Source organism: Thermobia domestica, chromosome 3 (genome assembly GCF_964235325.1).
Source record: "Thermobia domestica chromosome 3, izTheDome1.hap1.1, whole genome shotgun sequence".
In the NCBI taxonomy this organism is placed as follows: Eukaryota; Metazoa; Arthropoda; class Insecta; order Zygentoma; family Lepismatidae; genus Thermobia; species Thermobia domestica.
In genome coordinates, this window is record NC_137456.1 from 146,770,787 (window position 1) to 146,786,124 (window position 15,338).

Consider the following 15,338-nt stretch of genomic DNA (forward strand, 5'->3'; position numbering starts at 1 on the left):
GTAAATTCTAACAATTATTAAGTTAATGCTTTGCAACTATATATTTCGTCAAATATTTCCTTAAAATAAAAGAAAATCACATAGTGAACTACATCTAAATTTGACAATCGAGTTTAAACAAAACCCTTAGATATACCGAGTTCCAGAATCATACTCACATAGTGAAGTAACATTTAGACTCGTGACACTACTCGTCGCGTTGTTCTTTCTGTATGTATAATAACATGCATGTTGTATCTGTGACAATTAACTATTTTACAATTAAAATGTAGAAATTCTCGTAGAAAACATATGATTCTAATTTTCATTTGTATACATTAAAGATGAATCAGGAAAACCTACGTGCTGATAATATGCAAAAAATGGAAGGTGTCTTTTCGATTGATAAACTTTAAACAAAAATGAGACGTTAATTTAGCTAACTTGAAATTACACGTGTATTGCTTCTATTCTTCTAACTTAAAAAATTAATGATAAATGATAATATATTGAATGGCCACAAAGTTAACGGATGATAATGTGTTATATTCCCTAAGTGATGGCCTCTGTAGCTCAGTATTACAGCGTTTACGTCTGGTATTTTGGGTAACGGGTTCGACCCCACCCTCCCTAAGTGTATTTTGTGATGGACACACACCGTGCCCATGGCTTTTCTCAGGGTTCAACTATTGCCCCCTGTTTCTTCATTCCATAATTTCATTGATTTGTCATCATCACTGTCTCTTTTCGACTTGAGGACATAACGTAAAATCAAAAATTTAATTTTATTTTCTTTTCTTTTTTACTGATAACAAAAATAATTATGATATTAAAAATAAAGGATTTGTTCCTAATAAAAATGAAATATAAAATCAAATGCAGATCTCCTTTCGTAACTGGAGAAACTAGTATTCCTATAAATTCAAGGCAAAAGAATAAAATTTCTAATACGTACTTGTCTGAGGGGGAGCTGGTTGAGTTACTGTTGTAGGTATTTCTGGTTCTGTAGCTGAAATTAGAGGTATACTTTATGAAAATACAAGTATTAGAAAAACAATTTCATATTAATGGAGAAATAATTAATTATAAAGCACAAAATATGAAATATGTTGATAAAACAATCCGATTGTAGTAGTTATTCAAAACAAACATAGCATTTGAATTTGTTTGTTTGTCTTTATCCATGAATGCTATCTTTTACACGATTTGTCTTTAATGATAATTCGTTCAATTTGAAGATAATTTATTTGGATCAAAATACTTAAATACATATATATGTATTAAAGCAAAGTTTATATTTGAGTCGTTGGAATAATACTTAAGCTCATTTCGTATTACTAGAGGATTATCTATGAACGAAAATATGAAATTGCAAAAAAAAAACTACATCTCTGGTTATGGTCAATACACTACTCGAATAAAGTATTTCAAAATTTTTAGCTTTGGAGTAAAATACAAGTGTGATAACATGCTATATCTATCTTAGTATCTATGTGAAATTCATGTATAACATTTCACTCATACTTGTGCTGTATGAGTCCCGTTTGATTTTTTGAGGAAAAAATTAATTTTCGTATGTGTATAACATATGAATTTCTTATCCTTTTCTGCGATAAAGAAAAGTAACAAGAATGGTTGTACTATTGTTATAAAAAGAAGAAATATATGTGATTTCATTTTGTTAGTCAGTGAAGGAAATTTTCTGCTTAAGCGAAATAAAGTCTAGTGTAGAAAAAATATTACTTACGAAGTAAATATAAATGTTGGACTTAGTACGAATAAAATTTGGAAGTAGCAGGTATACTTAAAATTTTAAATATTTTCAATTAAAATTATGAGTTCTAGTGATTTGAAGATGGTTTTTGATCTAGGTAAAAATATGAAACTATTAGAGAATACGTCAGAACATATAAATTGCTGATGCTTAAGTCAAAATATAAAATCTAGAATTTACACGTCTATAATATGCTTCATTGAGTTAATCTTAAATATGACCATGAATATTCCTTTTAATTAAAATATGAATTCATTGTCTATTTTAGGTAAATGTAGCAATTCTAATTCAATATTTAATTCGTTCATAAGTCATTGCAAACTTTCAGAAGGATAGAACAAAAAAACGAAAACACAATTATATTGGATTTTCCATTATAATGTAAAAAAAAAACATGTAATGCTGTTGAAGTATCATCCTCCGAATAATTCGGTACATGGTAGATGCGGGGTACTCTATAACTTATTATTCAAACAATCTTAAATTGAGAAAGATTTTATATTAACATTCGGATGGAAAAGAGAGCATCCCTGTAAAAGCACTAATGCACGTAATTCGTTATTCAAAAAAATATGTTCCTGTAACAACTAAATATCCCAATTTTTTTCAATTCTATAATCATTGATTTTCGTTCTTGTTCTATACTAGTCATAATATTAATAAAGACATTACAGAACGAAATAAAAGATGAATTGCAAAATATTGACGATAATGACGGAATTTGCTCAATAAATATCGCCAAATAATATTCGTGTCTTTCTATCCCAAGATAATTGTCTAAGTTTCAAAAATCTGTTCATACAATCATTTCCAGCTTCTTGACATCGATATTAAATAAAAATTTTCACTTTGATTAACTCTTCATATATTGTTTTGTGAGATACAATCTCATGTTTAAATTAATACAACAAAATCGAATATCGACTGTGCATTAATGAATAACTGCACTTTCTTGCTAAGCTTTACTTCTAAAACGTAGATGATAATTATACTGTTCACGTCCACTATTGGATGTACGAGTTAGAAAATGAACTAAATTACTGAATGGTCTTTGACGAGAACAGTACTGTTATGCTCCTTACGGTTTTAAAAGAGAGCTGTAGACATGAACAAATTAACCCGGCACTTAATATTTTCACACAAATATTAATTCAGAAATGTTTTATCCCTTTTGTTCTTATTTCATATCCAAAAAATTTCACTATCTCGAAAAAGGAATAATGTATTATCCTTGAGAGAATTATTATTATTTGCTAGAATTTCTTATTGCCATTCTTTTAATGTAAATCAATTTACTAAATTAAAAAAAAGAAGTAAAATATTCAATCTGGTGAAATATTCTCAGTTAGCTTTCAATTATAGTTATTTTCAGTAAATCATAACAATTATTAAGATAATGCTTTGCAACCGTATATTTACGTCAAATATTTACTTAAAATAAAAAAAAAATCACATAGTGAATTACATCTAAATTTGACAATCGAGTTTAAAGAAAACCATTAGATATACGGAGTTCCAGAATCATACTCACATAGTGAAGTAACGTTTAGACTCGTGAAACTACTCGTCGCGTTGTTCTTTCTGTATGTATATTAACATGCATGTTGTATCTGTGACAATTAACAATTTTACAATTAAAATATAGAAATTCTCGTAGAAAACATATGATTCTAATTTTCATTTGTAAACATTAAAGATGAATCAGGAAAACCTACGTGCTGATAATATGCAAAAAATGGATGGTGTGTTTTCCATTGATAAACTTTAAGGAAAAATGAGACGTTAATTTAGCTAACTTGGAAGTACACGTGTATTTCTTCTATTCATCTAAGTTAAAAAATTAATGATAAATGATAATATATTGAATGGCCACAAAGTCAACGGATGATAATGTGTTATATTCCCTAAGTGATGGCCTCTGTAGCTCAGTATTACAGCATTTACGTCTGGTATTTTGGGTAACGGGTTCGACCCCAACCTCCCTAAGTGTATTTTGTGATGGACACACACCGTGCCCATGGGTTCTATCAGGGTTCAACCGTTTCTCCCTGTTTCTTCATTCCATAATTTCATTCGTTTGTCATCATCAACGTCTCTTTTAGACTTGAGGGCATGACGTGGGACGTAGAACTAAAAATTTCATTCCATTTTCTTTTCCTTTTAACTGATAACAAAAATAATTATGATATTAAAAATAAAGGATTTGTTTCTAACCAAAATTAAATATAAAATCAAATGTAGATCTCCTTTCGTAACTGGGGAAACTAGTATTCCTATAAATTCAAGGCAAAAGAATAACATTTTTAGTACGTACTTGTCTGAGGGGGAGCTGGTTGAGTTACTGTTGTAGGTATTTCTGGTTCTGTAGCTGAAATTAGAGGTATACTTTATGAAAATACAAATATTAGAAAAACAATCTCATATTAATGGAGAAATAATTAAGTATAAAGCACGAAAAATGAAATATGTTGATAAAACAATCTGATTGTAGTAGTTATTCAAAACAAACAGAGCATTTGAATTTGTTTATATTTCTTTATCCATGAATGCTATCTTTCACACGATTTGTCTTTAATGATAATTCGTTCAATTTGAAGATATTTTATTTGGATCAAAATACTTAAATACATATATATGTATTAAAACAAAGTTTATATTTGAGTCGTTTGAATAATACTTAAGCTCATTTCCCATTACTAGAGGAATACCGATGAACGAAAATATAAAAATAAAAAAACAACACCTCTGGTTATGGTCAATACGCTACATGAATAAAGTATTTCAAAATTTTTAGCTTTGGAGTAGAACACAAGTGTCAAAACATGCTATAACTATCTTAGTATCTATGTGAAATTCAGATATAACATTTCATTCATACTTTTGCTGTATGAGTCGAGTTTGATTTTTTGAGGAAAAACTCCATTTTCGTATGTGTATAACATATGAGTTTCTTATATTTGTCTGCGTTATATTCTAATAATATAAAATTTCTAATACGTACTTGTCTGAGGAGGAGCTGGTTGAGTTACTGTTGTAGGTATTTCTGGTTCTGTAGCTGAAATTAGAGGTATACTTTATGAAAATACAAATATTAGAAAAACAATCTCATATTAATGGGGAAATAATTAATTATGAAGCACGAAAAATGAAATATGTTGATAAAACAATCTGATTGTAGTAGTTATTCAAAACAAACAGAGCATTTGAATTTGTTTGTTTGTCTTTATTCATGAATGATATCTTTCACACGATTTGTCTTTAATGATAATTCGTTCAATTTAAAGATAATTTATTTGTATCAAAATACTTAAATACATATATATGTATTAAAACAAAGTTTATATTTGAGTCGTTGGCATAATACTTAAGCTCATTTCGTATTACTAGAGGATTATCTATGAACGGAAATATGAAGTAGCAAAAAAAAAAAACTACAACTCTGGTTATGGTCAATACGCTACTCGAATAAAGTATTTCAAAATTTTTAGCTTTGGAGTAAAATACAAGTGTGATAACATGCTATATTTATCTTAGTATCTATGTGAAATTCATGTATAACATTTCACTCATACTTTTGCTGTATGAGTCCAGTTTGATTTTTTGAGGAAAAACTCCATTTTCGTATGTGTATAACATATGAGTTTCTTATATTTGTCTGCGATAAAGAAAAGTGACAATAATGGTTGGACTATTGTTATAAAAAAAAGAAATATATGTAATTTCATTTTGCTAGTGACTGAAGGAAATTATCTGCTTAAGCGAAATTAATTTTAGTGTAGAAAAAATATTACTTACGAAGTAAATATAAATGTTGGACGTAGTACGAATAAAATCTGGAAGTAGCAGGTATACTTAGATTTTTAAATATTTTCAATTAAAATTATGAGTTCTATTAGTGATTTCAGGATTGGTTTTGATCTAAGTAAAAATATTAAAAATAAAGGATTTGTTTCTAACCAAAATGAAATATAAAATCAAATGTAGATCTCCTTTCGTAACTGGGGAAACTAGTATTCCTATAAATTCAAGGCAAAAGAATAACATTTTTAATACGTACTTGTCTGAGGGGGAGCTGGTTGAGTTACTCTTGTAGGAATTTCTGGTTCTGTAGCTGAAATTAGAGGTATACTTTATGAAAATACAAATATTAGAAAAACAATCTCATATTAATGGAGAAATAAATAAGTATAAAGCACGAAAAATGAAATATGTTGATAAAACAATCTGATTGTAGTAGTTATTCAAAACAAACATAGCATTTGAATTTCTTTGTTTGTCTTTATCCATGAATGCTATCTTTCACACAATTTGTCTTTAATGATTATTCGTTCAATTTGAAGATAATTTATTTGGATCAAAATACTTAAATACATATATATGTATTAAAACAAAGTTTATATTTGAGTCGTAAGAATAATACTTAAGCTCATTTCGTATTACTAGATAATTATCTATGAACGGAAATATGAAATTGCAAAAAAAAACTACAATTCTGGTTATGGTCAATACACTACTCGGATAAAGTATTTCAAAATTTTTAGCTTTGGAGTAAAATACAAGTGTGATAACATGCAATATCTATCTTAGTATCTATGTGAAATTCATGTATAACATTTCACTCATACTTTTGCTGTATGAGTCCAGTTTGATTTTTTTTAGGAAAAAATTAATTTTCGTATGTGTATAACATATTAATTTCTTATATTTTTCTGCGATAAAGAAAAGTAACAAGAATGGTTGTACTATTGTTATAAAAAGAAGAAATATATGTGATTTCATTTTGTTAGTCAGTGAAGGAAATTTTCTGCTTAAGCGAAGTAAAGTCTAATATAGAAAAAATATTACTTACGAAGAAAATATAAATGTTGGGCTTAGTGCGAATAAAATTTCGAAGTAGCAGGTATACTTAAAATTTTAAATATTTTCAATTAAAATTATGAGTTCTAGTGATTTCAAGATGGTTTTTGATCTAGGTAAAAATATGAAACTATTAGAGAATACGTCAGAACATAGAAATTGCTGATGCTGAAGTCAAAATATAAAATCTAGAATTGACACGTCTATAATATGCTTCATTGAGTTAATCTTCAAATATGACCATGAATATTCCTTTTAAATACAATTTGAATTCATTGTTTACTTCCGGTAAATTTTGCAATTCTAATTCAATATTTAATTAATTCATAAGTCATTGGAAACTTTCAGAAGTATAGAACGAAAAAACGAAAAGACAATTATATTGAATTTTCCATTATAATTTAAAAAAAAAAACATGTAATGCTGTTCAAGTATCATCCTCCTAATAATTCGGTACATTGTAGATGTCGGAGATTCTATAACTTATTATTCAAACAATCTTAAATTGAGAAAGATTTTATATTAACATTCGAATGGAAAAGAGAGCAACCCCTGTAAAAGCACTAATGCTCGTAATTCGTTATTTAAAAAAATTATGTTCTTGTAACAACTGAATATTTCTATTTTTTTCAATTCTATAATCATTGATTTTCGTTCTTGTTCTATACTACTCATAATATTAATAAAGACATTACAGAACGAAATAAAAGATGAATTGCAAAATATTAACCATAATGACGGAATTTGCTCAATAAATATCTCCAAATAATATTCGTGTCTTTCTATCCCAAGATAATTGTCTAAGTCTCAAAAATCTGTTCATACAATCATTTGCAGTTTCTTGACATCGCTATTAAATAAAAACTTTAACTTTGATTAATTCTTAATATGTTGCTTTGTGAGGTACAATCTCATGTTTAAATTAATACAACAAAACCGAATAACGACTGTGCATGAATGAATAACTGCACTTTCTTGCTAAGGTTTAGTTCTAAAACGTAGATGATAATTATACTGTTCACGTCCACTATTCGATGTACGAGTTTGAAAATGAAGTAAATTAGTGAATGGTCTTTGACGAGAACAGTACTGTTATGCTCCTTACGGTTTCAAAAGAGAGCTGTAAACATAAACAAATTAACTCGGCACTTAATTTTTTAACACAAATATTAATTCAGAAATGTTTTATCCCTTTTGTTCGTATTTCATATCCAAAAAATTTCACTATCTCGAAAAAGGAATAATGTATTATCCTTGAGAGAATTATTATTATTTGCTAGAATTTCTTATTGCCATTCTTTTAATGTAAATGAATTTACTAAATTAAAAAAAAGAAGTAAAATATTCAATCTGGTGAAATATTCTCAGTTAGCTTTCAATTATAGTTATTGTCAGTAAATCCTAACAATTATTAAGATAATGCTTTGCAACCGTATATTTACGTCAAATATTTACTTAAAAGAAAAAAAAAATCACATAGCGAACTACATCTAAATTTGACAATCGAGTTTAAAGAAAACCCTTAGATATACGGAGTTCCAGAATCATACTCACATAGTGAAGTAACGTTTAGACTCGTGAAACTACTCGTCGCGTTGTTCTTTCTGTATGTATATTAACATGCATGTTGTATCTGTGACAATTAACAATTTTACAATTAAAATATAGAAATTCTCGTAGAAAACATATGATTCTAATTTTCATTTGTAAACATTAAAGATGAATCAGGAAAACCTACGTGCTGATAATATGCAAAAAATGGAAGGTGTCTTTTCCATTGATAAACTTTAAAGAAAAATGAGACGTTAATTTAGCTAACTTGGAAGTACACGTGTATTTCTTCTATTCATCTAAGTTAAAAAATTAATGATAAATGATAATATATTGAATGGCCACAAAGTCAACGGATGATAATGTGTTATATTCCCTAAGTGATGGCCTCTGTAGCTCAGTATTACAGCATTTACGTCTGGTATTTTGGGTAACGGGTTCGACCCCAACCTCCCTAAGTGTATTTTGTGATGGACACACACCGTGCCCATGGGTTCTATCAGGGTTCAACCGTTTCTCCCTGTTTCTTCATTCCATAATTTCATTCGTTTGTCATCATCAATGTCTCTTTTAGACTTGAGGGCATGACGTGGGACGTAGAACTAAAAATTTCATTCCATTTTCTTTTCCTTTTAACTGATAACAAAAATAATTATGATATTAAAAATAAAGGATTTGTTTCTAACCAAAATGAAATATAAAATCAAATGTAGATCTCCTTTCGTAACTGGGGAAACTAGTATTCCTATAAATTCAAGGCAAAAGAATAACATTTTTAATACGTACTTGTCTGAGGGGGAGCTGGTTGAGTTACTGTTGTAGGTATTTCTGGTTCTGTAGCTGAAATTAGAGGTATACTTTATGAAAATACAAATATTAGAAAAACAATCTCATATTAATGGAGAAATAATTAAGTATAAAGCACGAAAAATGAAATATGTTGATAAAACAATCTGATTGTAGTAGTTATTCAAAACAAACATAGCATTTGAATTTGTTTATATTTCTTTATCCATGAATGCTATCTTTCACACGATTTGTCTTTAATGATAATTCGTTCAATTTGAAGATATTTTATTTGGATCAAAATACTTAAATACATATATATGTAGTAAAACAAAGTTTATATTTGAGTCGTTTGAATAATACTTAAGCTCATTTCCCATTACTAGAGGAATACCTATGAACGAAAATATAAAAATAAAAAAACAACACCTCTGGTTATGGTAAATACGCTACATGAATAAAGTATTTAAAAATTTTTAGCTTTGGAGTAGAACACAAGTGTCAAAACATGCTATAACTATCTTAGTATCAATGTGAAATTCAGATATAACATTTCATTCATACTTTTGCTGTATGAGTCGAGTTTGATTTTTTGAGGAAAAACTCCATTTTCGTATGTGTATAACATATGAGTTTCTTATATTTGTCTGCGTTATATTCTAATAATATAAAATTTCTAATACGTACTTGTCTGAGGAGGAGCTGGTTGAGTTACTGTTGTAGGTATTTCTGGTTCTGTAGCTGAAATTAGAGGTATACTTTATGAAAATACAAATATTAGAAAAACAATCTCATATTAATGGGGAAATAATTAATTATGAAGCACGAAAAATGAAATATGTTGATAAAACAATCTGATTGTATTAGTTATTCAAAACAAACAGAGCATTTGAATTTGTTTGTTTGTCTTTATTCATGAATGCTATCTTTCACACGATTTGTCTTTAATGATAATTCGTTCAATTTAAAGATAATTTATTTGTATCAAAATACTTAAATACATATATATGTATTAAAACAAAGTTTATATTTGAGTCGATGGCATAATACTTAAGCTCATTTCGTATTACTAGAGGATTATCTATGAACGGAAATATGAAGTAGCAAAAAAAAACTACAACTCTGGTTATGGTCAATACGCTACTCGAATAGAGTATTTCAAAATTTTTAGCTTTGGAGTAAAATACAAGTGTGATAACATGCTATATTTATCTTAGTATCTATGTGAAATTCATGTATAACATTTCACTCATACTTTTGCTGTATGAGTCCAGTTTGATTTTTTTTTAGGAAAAAATTAATTTTCGTATGTGTATAACATATGAATTTCTTATATTTTTCTGCGATAAAGAAAAGTAACAAGAATGGTTGTACTATTGTTCTAAAAAGAAGAAATATATGTGATTTCATTTTGTTAGTCAGTGAAGGAAATTTTCTGCTTAAGCGAAGTAAAGTCTAATGTAGAAAAAATATTACTTACGAAGAAAATATAAATGTTGGGCTTAGTGCGAATAAAATTTCGAAGTAGCAGGTATACTTAAAATTTTAAATATTTTCAATTAAAATTATGAGTTCTAGTGATTTCAAGATGGTTTTTGATCTAGGTAAAAATATGAAACTATTAGAGAATACGTCAGAACATAGAAATTGCTGATGCTTAATTCAAAATATAAAATCTAGAATTGACACGTCTATAATATGCTTCATTGAGTTAATCTTCAAATATGACCATGAATATTCCTTTTAAATACAATTTGAATTCATTGTTTATTTCCGGTAAATTTTGCAATTCTAATTCAATATTTAATTCATTCATAAGTCATTGCAAACTTTCAGAAGTATAGAACGAAAAAACGAAAAGACAATTATATTGGATTTTGTATTATAATTTTTTTAAAAAAACATGTAATGCTGTTGAAGTATCATCCTCCTAATAATTCGGTACATGGTAGATGTGGGAGATTCTATAACTAATTATTCAAACAACCTTAAATTGAGCAAGATTTTATATTAATATTTGGATGGAAAGGAGAGCAGTCCATGTAAAAGCACTAATGCACGTAATTCGTTATTTTTAAAAAAATATGTTCTTGTAACAACTAAATATCCCAATTTTTTTTCAATTGTATAATCATTGATTTTCGTTCTTGTTCTATACTACTCATAATATTAATAAAGACATTACAGAACGAAATAAAAGATGAATTGCAAAATATTGACGATAATGACGGAATTATCTCAATAAATATCGAAAAATAATATTCGTGTCTTTCTATCCCAAGATAATTGTCTAAGTCTCAAAAATCTGCTCATACAATCATTTGCAGGTTCTTGACATCGATATTAAATAAAAATTTTCACTTTGATTAATTATTCATATATTGCTTTGTGAGATACAATCTCATGTTTAAATTAATACAACAAAATCGAATATCGACTGTGGATTAATGAATAACTGAACTTTCTTGATGAGGTTTAGTTCTAAAACGTAGATGATAATTATACTGTTCATGTCCACTATTGGATGTATGAGTTAGAAAATGAAGTAAATTACTGAATGGTCTTTGACCAGAACAGTACTGTTATTCTCTTTACGGTTTTAAAAAAGAGCAGTAAACATGAACAAATTAACTCGGCACTAAAATTTTTAACACAAATATTAATTGAAAAGTGTTTTATCCTTTGGTTCTTATTTCATATCCAATAAATTTCACTATTACGAGAAAGGAATAATGTATTATCCTTGAGAGAATTATTATTATTTCCTAGAATTTCTTATTGCCATTCTTTTAATGTTAATCAATTTACTAAATTAAAAAAGAGAGGTAAAATATTCAATCTGGTGAAATATTCTCAATTAGCTTTAAATTATAGTTATTTTTCAGGAAATTTTAACAATTATTAAGTTAATGCTTTGCAACTATATATTTCGTCAAATATTTCCTTAAAATAAAAGAAAATCACATAGTGAACTACATCTAAATTTGACAATCGAGTTTAAACAAAACCATTAGATATATCGAGTTCCAGAATCATACTCACATAGTGAAGTAACATTTAGACTCGTAAAACTACTCGTCGCGTTGTTCTTTCTGTATGTATATTAACATGCATGTTGTATCTGTGACAATTAACAATTTTACAATTAAAATATAGAAATTCTCGTAGAAAACATATGATTCTAATTTTCATTTGTAAACATTAAAGATGAATCAGGAAAAAATACGTGCTGATAATATGCAAAAAATGGAAGGTGTCTTTTCCATTGATAAACTTTAAACAAAAATGAGACGTTAATTTAGTTAACTTGGAAGTACACGTGTATTTCTTCTATTCTTCTAAGTTAAAAAATTAATGATAAATGATAATATATTGAATGGCCACAAAGTCAACGGATGATAATGTGTTATATTCCCTAAGTGATGGCCTCTGTAGCTCAGTATTACAGCGTTTACGTCTGGTATTTTGGGTAACGGGTTCGACCCCAACCTCCCTAAGTGTATTTTGTGATGGACACTCAAAGTGCCCATGGGTTTTCTCAGGGTTCAAACGTTTCCCCCTGTTTCTTCATTCCATAATTTCATTCATTTTTCATCTTCACCGTCTCTTTTAGACTTTAGCACATAACGTGGAAAGTAGAACTTAAAATTTCATTTCATTTTTTTTCTTTTTAACTGATAACAAAAATAATTATGATATTAAAAATAAAGGATTTGTGAATAACCCAAATGAAATATAAAATCAAATGCATATCTTCTTTCATAACTGGGGAAACTAATATTCCTATAAATTTAAGGCAAAATAATAAAATTTCTAATACGTACTTGTCTGAGGAGGAGCTGGTTGAGTTACTGTTGTAGGTATTTCTGGTTCTGTAGCTGAAATTAGAGGTATACTTTATGAAAATACAAATATTAGATTAACAATCTCATATTAATGGAGAAATAATTAATTATAAAGCACGAAAAATGAAATATGTTGATAAAACAATCTGATTGTAGTAGTTATTCAAAACAAACATAGCATTTGATTTGTTTGTTTGTCTTTATTCATGAATGCTATCTTTCACACGATTTGTCTTTAATGATAATTCGTTCAATTTGAAGATAATTTATTTGGATCAAAATACTTAAATACATATATATGTATTAAAACAAAGTTTATATTTGAGTCGTTGGCATAATACTTAAGCTCATTTCGTATTACTAGAGGATTATCTATGAACTGAAATATGAAGTAGCAAAAAAACTACAACTCTCGTTATGGTCAATACGCTACTCGAATAAAGTATTTCAAAATTTTTAGCTTTGGAGTAAAATACAAGTGTGATAACATGCTATATCTATCTTAGTATCTTTGTGAAATTCATGTATAACATTTCACTCATACTTTTGCTGTATGAGTCCAGTTTGATTTTTTTAGGAAAAAATTAATTTTCCTATGTGTATAACATATGAATTTCTTATATTTTTCTGCGATAAAGAAAAGTAACAAGAATGGTTGTACTATTGTTCTAAAAAGAAGAAATATATGTGATTTCATTTTGTTAGTCAGTGGAGGAAATTTTCTGCTTAAGCGAAATAAAGTCTAATGTAGAAAAAATATTACTTACGAAGAAAATATAAATGTTGGACTTAGTGCGAATAAAATTTCGAAGTAGCAGGTATACTTAAAATTTTAAATATTTTCAATTAAAATTATGAGTTCTAGTGATTTCAAGATGGTTTTTGATCTAGGTAAAAATATGAAACTATTAGAGAATACGTCAGCACATAGAAATTGCTGATGCTTAAGTCAAAATATAAAATCTAGAATTGACACGTCTATAATATGCTTCATTGAGTTAATCTTCAAATATGACCATAACAATTCCTTTTAAATACAATTTGAATTCATTGTTTATTTCCGGTAAATTTAGAAATTCTAATTCAATATTTAATTCATTCATAAGTCATTGCAAACTTTCAGAAGTATAGAACGAAAAAACGAAAAGACAATTATATTGGATTTTCCATTATAATTTTTTTTTAAAAAAACATGTAATGCTGTTGAAGTATCATGCTCCTAGTAATTCGGTACATTGTGGATGTGGGAGATTCTATAACTTATTATTCAAACAATCTTAAACTGAGAAAGATTTTATATTAACATCCGAATGGAAAAGTGAGCAACCCCTGTAAAAGCACTAATGCTCGTAATTCGTTATTTAAAAAAATTATGTTCTTGTAACATCTGAATATCCCTATTTTTTTTTCAATTCTATAATCATTGATTTTCGTTCTTGTTCTATACTACTCATAATATTAATAAAGACATTACAGAACGAAATAAAAGATGAATCGCAAAATATTGACGATAATGACCGAATTTGCTCAGTAAATATCGCCAAATAATACTCGTGTATTTCTATCCCAAGATAATTGTCTATGTCTCAAAAATCTGTTCATACAATCATTTGCAGCTTCTTGACATCGAAATTAAATAAAAATTATCACTTTTATTATTTCTTCATTTGTCGCTTTGTGAGATACAATCTCATGTATAAATTAATACAACAAAATCGAATATCGACTGTGCAATAATGAATAACTGCACTTTCTTGATGAGGTTTAGTTCTAAAACGTAGACGATAATTATTCTGTTCACGTCCACTATTGCATGTATGAGTTAGAAAATGAAGTAAATTACTGAATGGTCTTTGACCAGAACAGTAGTTATGCTCCTTACCGTTTTAAAAGAGAGCTGTAAACATGAAAAAATTAACTCGGCACTTAAATTTTTAACACAAATATTAATTCAAAAATGTTTTATCCCTTTTCTTCTTATTTCATATCCAAAAAATTTCACTATCTCGAAAAAGGAATAATGTATTATCCTTGAGAGAATTATTATTATTTGCTAGAATTTCTTATTGCCATTCTTTTAATGTAAATCAATTTACTAAAAAAAAAAGAGAGATGTAAAATATTCAATCTGGTGAAATATTCTCAATTAGCTTTAAATTATAGTTATTTTTCAGTAAATCCTAACAATTATTAGTTAATGCTTTGCAACTATATATTTCGTCAAATATTTCCTTAAAATAAAAAAAAAATCACATAGTGAACTACATCTAAATTTGACAATCGAGTTTAAAGAAAACCATTAGATATACCGAGTTCATGAATCACACTCACATAGTGAAGTAACATTTAGACTCGTGAAACTACTCGTCGCGTTGTTCTTTCTGTATGTATATTAACATGCATGTTGTATCTGTGACAATTAACAGTTTTACAATTAAAATATAGAAATTCTCGTAGAAAACATATGATTCTAATTTTCATTTGTAAACATTAAAGATGAATCAGGAAAACCTACATGCTGATAATATGCAAAAAATGGATGGTGT